General features: G+C 31.0%; 1 protein-coding gene across 1 annotated transcript in view; it reads left to right on the top strand.

Moving 5' to 3' along the window:
- The first annotated feature begins 3,408 nt into the window (after positions 1-3,408).
- LOC112591609 (insulin-like growth factor-binding protein complex acid labile subunit) overlaps positions 3,409-12,231 on the top strand; it is a 33,551-nt gene continuing 24,728 nt past the window's right edge. Inside the window, exon 1 of the mRNA XM_025335473.1 lies at positions 3,409-3,803. The gene's annotated coding sequence lies outside the window, so the exon portion shown is untranslated. The remainder of the gene's footprint in view (positions 3,804-12,231) is intronic.

The following is a 12,231-nucleotide window of genomic DNA, read 5'->3' as shown; positions in this document are numbered from 1 at the left end:
TAATCTGGTTCGTAGTAATTTGAAGGGTAGTTGAATGATTAAGTTTTATACATAATTTATTAGAACACATGCCGTTATGTCATATATTACAATATATTATACCATCAACAAAAACAAAAACCGCGCCGAAGACAATCATGGAGTCAAACAAAAACCCACAATTCGATTTGAATTCGCAAGATAATCTGCCAGCGATTTGAAAACGGAAGACCCCATTGTATTTACTGTACGTTGACTTTGGTTGGCTGGTCGTAGCTTCCGGAAGTCCATGATCGATCCAGCTTGAACACTTCACCCTTTCGTTAGTGCTAAATAAAAAACGTCTTTGCATTAAATGTATACACATATATTTTTAAGACAAAGGATAAATACCGCGTTCGTTGAAATCCAGTATGATTGGTGAATAATATGATGAATATATTTTTCACACTCATTACATTCACAGCTTAGTTTATGCACTATCGAATAATAAATCATTTCTATTGTTCTAAAATACCAAACCACGTTATAACAATAATTATTATTAAAAAAAATATATATGTTTACAAAAAATTACGGACAACTAATAATAATAATTACCATAATTATCTATCGAATAAGTTTTTTTTTTAATTATTATGGTTTATTTCATAGTTTATCGCATAATTATCGTTTTTAATTGGGAACGTCACATAATTAATATGAATAAGTATTCGAAGTGTCAACATTTTCGTCAAATTAGATTTAATCAATGAAAATAAGCTATTCTCTCGTAAGTCATTCACAACATTTTCAAGTACAATTTTATGCTAATGAGATACACATTTCAATAATTGCATGTAATTTTATATGAATAGCGAATATTATATTATTATGTGTTCATTCGATTTCTTAGTTTATATGTATACATTTTTGTTTTCTAAATATTTTGTAAAACTTTTTAGACTGGAGTCGAAGCCCAACATAATATAACTTTTATACATTTGAATAATTAAATTGGTCAATGTGAATTAACTTATTAGTTGCTAATTGGGCTGCAATAAAATTTGAAACAATCAAACCGGAACTTTATCGACATTGGAACAGAATTTGATAAATTTTCAAAACATTTATGTATAATATTATACTTTTGTATAGGGAGAAAAATAAAATAATATGCTCTACAAATAAATGCCCGCAAACTAAAATATTTTAACAAATCAGAATTTCCAAAAAATCTCATTTGACAACTTTTAAATAAATACAACTTTAACAAAGACGCTCATGTAGATAATCAATAGACTATACTCTACAAGCGCCTTTTAGTACTATTATAGATTATATTATATAGGTATAAATGATTAGATTTACAAACCAATATCGTCTTTAAACAAATTCCTTCGCTGTTTTTCAACAACTCACCTGTCAAATCAACTTGTCAATAGGGGTTAAACTAAATTTCGCTATGAACTTCATTGAACCACGCTAAAAAATAATCTGAATCCGAACTTAACTAAACTTAAAAAATAATCCGATCAGAAATATCTGATCGAAAATTAAAATCCCCTCAAATCGCTACAAGTATATTTACCGGTGGGTATATACATATACTTGACTTAACCTAATCCCATTCGTACATGTTTTATGGGAATATTTTGCTGGGACATTACCGGCGACCGGTGGTTATGGGCGGGGAATCGATTGATTGCGGTCGTACGGAATCCGTGTCGTATAGAAGTTTGATTGGTAATTTTTTGCTTTTGAACGGCGCGGCGTGACGGCATAGATGGCGGACGAACGCGATTAAACCAAAGCACATAGCGTAACGCGTGCCATAAGCCTTATAAAACGTATCGTTGCTGTGAAGTCTTCCATTGGCGAGCTCATGATATTATAATATACAATATCATACGATATTAATTATTTAATAATATATATATACGAGTATATACCTCTGTATTAACGTATTCATATAGTACACGTTTATATTTCAAATGCGCCTTAATTAGTTAGTACCTATGTCGTTTACTAATTACTATAACACCAATGTGTGACAAAACCGAGTGTTCTATGTGATATTTTCACACCGATTTTCCGCCCCCAACATCAATATACACACAAGATACAAATATTCAAGGGAGACATAGCCGTTTGGATGCCTTGTAAGTAGAGTACCTCTATATAGAATTAACCTGCAAACGAATTATACGAAACGGGCTGGGAATATTGTTATATGATGTCACGACGTTCGGATAATATCGTACCTATATACACATCGTATGAACGTGCGTAATAAATTGTTATTCGCTGCGATATTCCAGATAATGGGAACAATAATAACGCAATAATATCGACTACCATCAGCCAGCATTCGGCCGCCGCCATATTACATAATATATCATGATCTGTGCAGTGGCGTAACTATAATAGGAAGTATAATATAGAAGGGATCAAAGGGGAGTACTGCAACGGCACCCAAGTTGCAAACACTTATACATTAGAGGGATCCCATTATTGATATTGTGTATAAAAATATACATCATAACTAGTTATTGATTTTTTTTTTCTGGTCGTTGTCGTTTTGTATTCCAATTAAATACAATTTTTAATTTTAATAAAAATAATGTATAATTTTATATATTTAAAATCGTTCACACTACGAAGTTTCTATCAAACTGTATTCTATCTATGTTTTTCCGAAGTTAAAAAAATGTCAATGTAACATTACTATTTCAGTACGAATCAAAGAGCAAACGAATTGTTCACTCCGATCACTTTTATTGTGCATTCGCCCAGTGCTCGAGTCTGAAATTGTCGCTCCCGGGCCAAAACTCCAAAGTTCCGCCACGTACAATCACATAATATATATGTGTATAGAATAATATGATAATGTCATAATGATAAGGATTGCGAGTCGCGCGCAGGGCTCTGTATACTACGCGGCTGGCAAAGTGACGATGAGGGGTGGCAGTGGTTCTCTCGAGGGGTTCGCGAGTTTTGATGGCTTAGCCGCTTTAAGGTCCTACCCCTTGCCCGACCTCGACCACCGATCTCGCGGGGTCCGGATGCTGCGCCGCCGGAGAGTCGTAATAATGTATTATATCACGGACGGCGAGGGCCGCCGACGACCGCCGACGACAACGCGCTCCCGCCGTGGCAACACTGACGGGCGGCGGGCGTACGAGGCCCCTCCGGAGAACGCGCGTTTTTTTCCGTACAGCTTCGACGGTGTACTGGTAACGACGACACGAGCCCAGGGCGGCGCCGTCGTCTTCAACCGCCGCCACCACCGTTGTCGTCGTCGTTGCGAGGCAGCTGCTGCCGCTGCACCGCCCGCCGACCGTATCCATCTGCCCGACGCCGCCGCCGCCGCGATTGTGTGCGCGTCGTTGTTGTCGGTAGCCGTCGCCGCCGCCGTCGTACTCTCTCGCGAGCGCCTCGCGCATTACCGCTACGGTACGCTCGACGATCAGTTCAGTCAGCTCGGTCGCGTAAGTCTGTCGTCACTTTCGTAGTGGTCGTCGTAGTCGTCGTTGTCGTCGTCGTCGATCGGTGTTTTGATTTTTTTTTTTTTTTTTTTGCCTCACTCGCCGAAAAACACAGATTCAGCCGAATTTATTGAAATTTTTTTTTTCTCGTCCGAGACAGACTAGCGCTTGAGATTCACTTCACGTGCGTTTTTCGCCGATTGTTTCCATATTATAATATCGTCTACTGACCATAATTATTATCTCCGACCACACATTATCACAAAATATTTGTCGCGCGGGAAGCTGCGAAGACATATCGAGGATCGCGTGACCAGAGATATTGGCCTCTTGGCTAGCATCTTCACTGTGACTACGGTAAGAACGATTACGATTATTGTTATTGTTATCATTATAAGAAAGCTAGGAATATTTTTAGAATTTTCATCGCGAAAAATATAATTTAAATGAAAATAACCTACCCAATACGTACATATATATATTTAATATCTAGATAATAAATATTATTATTTTATTTAATATTATGTTGATGAAAAATATATGATTCAATATAGGTACGCTATTTGGTTTTGTACGTATTTATACTTGATAATATAACTTATAAAATAGTCAATAAGCCTTCTAGATTTTTTTCTCAGTACAGAAAAGATTTAGAATTTTTTTTATGAAAATGTTGACATTTTGAGAAAATTTAAAATTGAAAGGTTTTAAACGTTTTAAAATATTTTGAAAAGCAATGAGTAGTCTCCACAAACCAAACAAAAATATATCATAATTTGTTTAAAATATATGTATGTTTTAACAGTTTTGAGAATATCAAAGATCAATGACTTGTTTTTGTTTTTTAAATTAATATTTATGTTTTGAAAAAATAATCTAAAATGTGGATGTGTAAAAAATTAATTTTAATTTTATTCCCAAAATAGTTTTTTTCCGAAAATATGACTTGGTAAGTAATTTGTAGACAACCAATTAATTATAATAGTATAATTTAATAAAAGAATTCCAAGTAAAATAAAACGAATATTTTTTTTTTAATGAGTAACATTTTAAACGTCGAATTCAAAATGTTAAAAAATTAAAATGTTTTTTCTTCTCTAGTAGATTAATTTCAATAATAAAATGAATGAAATTAATACTTAAAAGCTTATAAAAATATATTTTTGTATATAAAACATTTATAATAGAGTAAAATTTTTATTGAATTTATATAAAATAGTAAAGTTTTAATATAATATATTGTATAATGCACTCAAAACAGTTATAAAGAAAAATTTAAACACTGTTTTACCTCATCGATATATTAAACAATTTATTAAGAATCAAGTCGTAAAATGTTTTATTTGTTCCGATAAAAACGACTGTACTTTCATAAAATTAAAATTTTATTAATAAATTGTTTAAAAAACCCATATATTCTATGATATTTAGCAAAAAAAATGTTTCCGCATTAATCACGAAATTAAATACTAAATAAGCGCAATACAAATAAGTTATTCTTCGTATTTATAGTAGCAGAAACTTTTATCCTAATTCTATTATTGCAAGTAAGGTCTAACACTAGGAATATAAATTGAATTAGTCGATTTTAAACAGTTTTCAGTTACCAAATACTTGATTAATAATTTACAAAATTTGTTACGAACTTCATCGGTTTTCATCAAAACTCGTTTTGCTAATACCTTTAACAATAAATAAATGAACATTTTACACGATTAATTAATTGTTTCGTATTTTCCATGTTGGGTCATATATTTTGTAATCAATTAAATTCGATTGTTTTCAGTTCAATGTCATGTCTAGTAGGAGTATCTTTTTTTGCATTGTTCTCGTACATATTGTATTTCCTGATTACCACAATTTATTGCGTATATGGTGTTTTATATATTTGTTTTATTATTACCAACTAACACAAAATGTATTTATTTTATTTCATGAGCAAAAGAAAACTATATTTGTTTATTATATAAGTACTTTGTATAAAACCATCACATACATAATGTTTGACTAAACCGATTTTTGTATTTTACTAAAATATATGCAAGAACGAACGAAAAATTGGATATCTCTATGTCCCGGGGGTGCGTAAAATGCATATAAACTATATAAACTACGAATATAGTGATTTACCTACCCGTATATTTTTTATTTTTTTTACTTATTTATTGTTATTATTTTTATTTATTGAAAATGCTCTGAAAGAGTTTTAGGAAACCGATATTCCTTTCAAAAAATTGCTTCTTTTCCTAGCTAAGTGTTGGTAAAATAATAATATATATATATATTTTTTTTAATCTATATTATTCATGTCGTTTCACATAATAGCCAAAAGATGATGCTTTGTGTTCACGAAATCGATTGGTAATATAGTTTTGTGGTTTTCCGAAATTGACTCTCGTCGATTGATTCTCGTGCATATACTTATAAACATATATATATATTATAATATATTAGACATGTAGTAGGCACAACGATTTTTTCAATCTATTCACAGTTATTAAGTATTATATTATTGCCTAACGTTCGGTCCAGTGTGTGAAATTATAAGATGATATTATAGTAGTTGAGAGGTGAGTTCACTTTTGTTCGTCACGTCCGATATCTTGGAAATCCGGTTATAACCAAAATGATTGACCGCAAACTGTAACTTAGAAAAAATTACGCATATCCAATTAAAAATTAAATTAAAAATTCATATACATTAACCAATAAAAAGTCGATAGTATTTTATTATTTTTATTATTATTATATATTTTATTATAGTAATTTTTTTTGTTTTAAATTTTGATCGTATTAAATTAAATGGATTGTATTCTTGGTAAGTCGATATTAATATCTATCTTGAGAAAAATTCCCTTTAGCACCGACTATGGCTTAGTGTGTTCCCTGGGACTGTATACGTATATAAAGCTAAAACGGTATTAACAAACAAAACAAAAAGCACGTATACAGCTATCAGCTGGGAATACACTAGAGGCAGAGTCATTAATGCAGTATAGGTAAGGTATATATATTTTGTACAACGGTCGAACATATTAGGTTTTGTTGTACGTATAATGTATACCACAGTGGACTTTAGAATGTAGCTCATGATATAGTGACCCAGATCCCATGAGGAACTTGCAGCACTGGCGATATATATAAAGGATTCGTTGGACTTTACATACCTTTTTAGATGTACTTTGTTGCGAAATGTGTATGAAACATTTTTGTGAAGAACTAATATAGTGTCGTGTCGACATGTACAACTGCGGTCCGGTGCAGCGATCTCAAGTGTATTCTTATGTAAGATATGTATAATATACAGTATACACTATATAATATAGTGATATTGCTACGTTATTAATTTGAGTATATCGAATTGACAAACCAATGGAAGTATCTAATTTCCATTAAAATGGTTCACAACTTTTGCTTATAAATGTTTATCATTTGATTGAGTACATAGCCTTTTTTTCATGCAAATATACGTATAATACAAGTTGTATTATTTAATTATAATATAATATGTACAGTATTTATGTTTTAAAATTAAATCATTATCGATAATATGTCAACCAGGAATTCCATTTTTGTAAATAAACGACATTTTTTTTTTATGTTTAAAAAAATTGTTGCTGTGATGGAGATGGACGTTGTAAAATATCAAACAAAGTAAACGTATTATCTTTCATTAGGGCGCAATGCAATTATTCAATTTGTATATACAGCAACGGCAAGTTCAATATTAAACATAATCTGAGAAATTAATTACATCGATATTCGGTTTATGGTCATAGCCAGTACATAATCCATTAATACTGTCATTCCCAACATCACAAACTCGTAATTTAATAACATTTTGGTTATCGAGCCATTTTCATCTGACAGATACAATTATCGTACACATACGTGAGTTTCCTATTATTCAGTAATTCAATGTTTTAACATAATAAATCAAATTGTTTCAAGTAACATTATACCAATATCGTCAATCGTAGGCTAAAATGTTGAATGTTAATAGCTGTACACAAAATTACAAAGTTTCATTAAAAAGGGTCATTTTTATAGTTATTATTGTATTTTCTTTAATAATTATTAATCATTCTTGAGAATTTAATCAAAAAAAAATTGACTCAAAAATGTATATTTCATCTCTTTTAAATTGACAAGATATTATAGTTTTTATTGTACCTACTAGGGATTAGGTACAAGTTTACCAACAATATGTTTACGTGCTTACTAAATTACTCGTCACTTAAACTTGTTTATATCGAAACTTTAAACTTCCCTTTCACGCATTCAATATTAAATTATTCTTGACGTATAAAAACAATGCTTCCTACTCTCGAAAATACATGTTTGACTCTGTAGTTGACAGACGATATATATATATATACTCAATGTCAGTATGTTAAGAAATAGTTTAAAATAAGCATACAAAATATAGTACTATATATTAAGACCTGAATACTTTTATATGGTATGATTATATTTTTATTTTTATTATTAGCCATATAACATATTACGATTTTTTTTCTTATTTTCATAAATATAATTGTTACAGTAAGCATTAATGGAAAGCCTTGCATATTATACGCAGGCTGTATATTCCATAATAAAAAAAAGTTCTAAATATTGATTAAAACCATGGCTCAAATTATTTGTGTATGCTAACATTTTTTTTAAAAAAGAACGCGATATTTAGAAAATATAGTGCAAGACTGTTTTTAGGAGTAGAGTACTTTAAATTATCCTCATTGATTTTTTTTCACTATTTCTTTCTTTATTTTGAAAAATGGTCATTGAAAGTAGCCTCGTAGCCTTTAGGTGACGTTTTGCGCGTTGGTATTAATGAAGCTTGGCTGATCGGATAGCAAAGAGCATATACAACTTTCCCCGCAATAAAGTATCCAATAGACTCGTTGAATTCAATGTCTGAAATAGGGGTTTGCTGAAAATCTTAAACTGCTATGCAACGTATCCATATATAGTATCCAATGGCAACGCAAATATTTTAGAAAATTTCCGAGGACGTCGAAAATCTACCATTTGCCCCATTCCCCTTGGTGCAGAAATATAGAAAGAATAATTAAAACTCATTAGTTGTATAACAAAAAAAAAAAAAAAAATGTGATGTATTATTAAACATTTTAAAAAGGAACATCACATATTAAATTTTGTATGTGTGTTTGCGTGAGTATGTGGGTGTGTGTACGTATAGCTGCGCAATGCACTTGAATTATGTAAATATTTTATAATTACCGTAAAATTTAACGATGACTATATACAATGACAACTATACACATAAATATTACACACACCAACGTTTACCATCATTCTACAGCAAACGCGTTAAGTGCAGAACGAAATAAAAAAAAAAAAACTAAAATAATTACACTTGCTTTCCTCCACTTAGAAATAATAATATATACAAAAGAAAGTCTCGCTTTGAACACTGCGCCCGAAGGGTAATTAATATAACGAAAAAATGTGAAAAAAATTTCCGGAAAAGGCTATGAAAACTTACATTTTACTGCTACTTCTTCACAATAGATATTTTTAGAAAGGCTGCTCATAATAAATATATAACATATATGCTTTGTACGATGAAAGTGTATATGATGCTATAGTAAAATATATATCATTATTATAATAATAAATATGTGAATAAAATCGTGCATATGTGTGTGAGTAGTGTATTTTTTTAAGTTATGAGGGCGTAAATATAATAATTCATATGATTTAGGGTCAACTAATCCCCTCGATTATTATGTTTTAAATATATTGTGAATTTGAATTGGACAATGCCATTTTTCGGCCATTGGTTAATGGTCCGGTTAACAAAACCTTCTGTTTATTATTGATATGCTCTTGGATTTTGTATGATTTGACGTCACTGCAGATGGATTTATTTTCATATTTTACACATTTAATAAGGTGCATATCATTGTCAAAAATCGCAACGTTAATTTCAATACCTGCAAAAATATCTAATATATTGTATACGTTTGTTCAAAGGTTAAAATAATATCATATATAACTTTTAGTAAAAAAAAAAATACTTTTAATTTAATTTTATATGAATACATTTAAATTATATTATATAATACAAATGTGCATGCCTGAGATAGAATATGTTTTGAAGTTTAACACCCATATATATTAGAGAAAAAGGTTGTGCACCACCAGCTTACTGCAAAGGATGTGTGTGACAGCGGTTAGCTCCAAACTTTCGAACCCAGCTTAGACATTATTGAGTTTTAAAAGTATTTGACCGAATAAACGTTTTACCAAGAATGTAGAAAAAATTTGAGTTGGCCAGGGAGAACTTTTAAATATTAAAACCAAAATCTCCAAAATATTATGCTAAGAAAAGTACAAGCCGCTCTGGTGTTTTTTACTCTATTATGACATAATAGCATAACACTCATTATTATACACACCCGAATACATTTTTGTGCAACAAAACCAATAACCAAATAAAACCAACTAATGTAAATATCATTAAATATGTAAAATCGTCGAAATATCAACACTCTTATTGAAAATAATTATTATTATACAAACGTGATTATTTTGCATCATTTTGTAACGATGTTTGTCCAGCTATCAAAGATAAAAATTAAGAACCTAGTCGATTTAACTTAAAATTATGATGTTAAATATGTATAAGTTAAATTAACCATGATATGTTTTATTATATCTATCACAAAACTATTTAAATAAATTTGGAAATTGTATATGTTCAGTATAATATAATATCGAAAGCTAAATTGACAAAATAGAATATGTTATAAAATATGAACTCAATTAATTTAGAATTCGTTTTGACTACAAAATAATATTAAAATTATCCATTCAGAATGTTATTTAAAAAAAGTATTCAATTGTTCTTTTTTTTCAAAATATTAAATATAGGTAGGTACCTACCTACATATATACATAATAATTGTTTATACACATATATCATGTACCTACGAGTATATAAGAGAAATACTAGTTAATCTTGTCAAATCAAACAATAATATTTAATTTTCATCTTTTGATCTTAAAACAAGAGTATTCGTAAATAATTATACAAAGAATAATTTGGAGCATGTATATGAGGCGGTTGGTGTTCAAACTCATACCGAAGCTTTAAAGTTTAGAAATAAAAAACTATCATTTAGCTTTTAATACTCCTCCCACCTTTACAAAAACAATTAATGTAATAACGCAAGCATGCAGTGTTTCAATAATCTTTATTAGTTCATCATAAAATTTGTTTATGTTTACTCTTTTAAACAAAATGTTTATGATATTATAATATTATAACTAGTAATATATATAACGAATAAAATCACGTATTGTATCGCACCTGCATAAATTGCATCGACAAATTGAAAACATTTGGGCATCGAGTGCAAGTACACAACCATCACCCAGTATAAAGAAAACATATGTAATTGCGTAAGTACGTATAGACCGATGAAAAATGTATAAAGTCCATTAAAAAATAAAAAGATGGCCGCTTTAGTAGCTCTGGGCTAGTGCTGAACGACACCCGAGGGACCAACCATAACGCCGCCGCCGGACCGGCTCTCTATCACTCTCTGCCTTGTTCTTATAACCATGTTCGTGAATCCATTCGGTAAACGTGAAGTTTGGTAAAAAATTATTTTTACGTTTCGATAAACGATATTATATGTAGTTACAGCTTCAGGGCAGACTCCACCAACCCCTCATCCAATCCTTTAGAAAATCCTGCAGGAAAGTTATTGACTTTGGTGCGGCGACCATCCCATACAATACCCACATGGAGCTGTCCATGTAAATGCAGATCGTAGGTGTATGCGTAATGAATTAACCATCATCGATACCAATCCTCTTCACCAATCGCCGGCTCGTTTATTATCGACATTTTCACGAAAACACAAAAAGTCGCGAATGACGTCGTCAACGACAATATGATGCGCTCTTTGTTTTAAACTGGCGCATAATCCAAGGGGCGGCGTGCATTATAATGTACATAAATAAGTAATGCAAAACCTTTGAGTTTGCGTTTAAAAAGTTAGACCACCACTTTATGGCTTTGGGTAGTTGTTTTTTTTTTTTTTTTTTTTTTATTTTTCTTTTCACTAAAACTTTTAGACTACTGCGTTGTCGTCGCCGTAGGCCGTCGCATCTCATTTAACTTAAATTTTTTTTAATCACATTTCGAGTCGTTTACTTCATGCAGTTGTTCTTGTGTGCGTATAAATACGAATTTTACGAATATCAAAAGCATTTCGTTGCAATAGCCGCCGAGGTGCGCTTTTGTATTTATTACGCTATTACAATACCTACACCACACGCCGCAAGAGTCATGGAATCTATGCGAAAAATTCTATTCGGATTACTACACACTTTACCTATTATTATATTATATTATTTTACATACTATGCATATTACATATTTTTTTTATTATTATTTTGCATACCATTATATTGTTTAGTATAATTGCATAGATACGCGTATATCGAGTATAGAATAAAATAAACTATTAGGTACCTATTATAACGTACATCACATTTAAATAGTAAAAAATGTCACGTGCTGCTAATGTTAGAACACGGAATGCAAGGAACTGTGATAGAGAGGTGAACGACTTAAAAACGACGGATGGAATAAACTCGGTTCTACGGGAAGCCTTTATGACGTCGCATCTAATGTCCCACGAAAATGTGTGCATACAGGGAACAAATAATTATATACACAGCGTCTACTCCTACACCGCCTCTTTGTCATTCTCTACTGCAGCTGCTTAAATCCCCCTCGTACACA

Source organism: Melanaphis sacchari, unplaced genomic scaffold (assembly GCF_002803265.2).
Source record: "Melanaphis sacchari strain LSU unplaced genomic scaffold, SCAv2.0 Contig13_pilon_pilon, whole genome shotgun sequence".
Lineage (NCBI taxonomy): Eukaryota > Metazoa > Arthropoda > Insecta > Hemiptera > Aphididae > Melanaphis > Melanaphis sacchari.
Note: the sequence above shows the minus strand (reverse complement) of the source record. Positions and strands in the feature narration are given on the sequence as shown.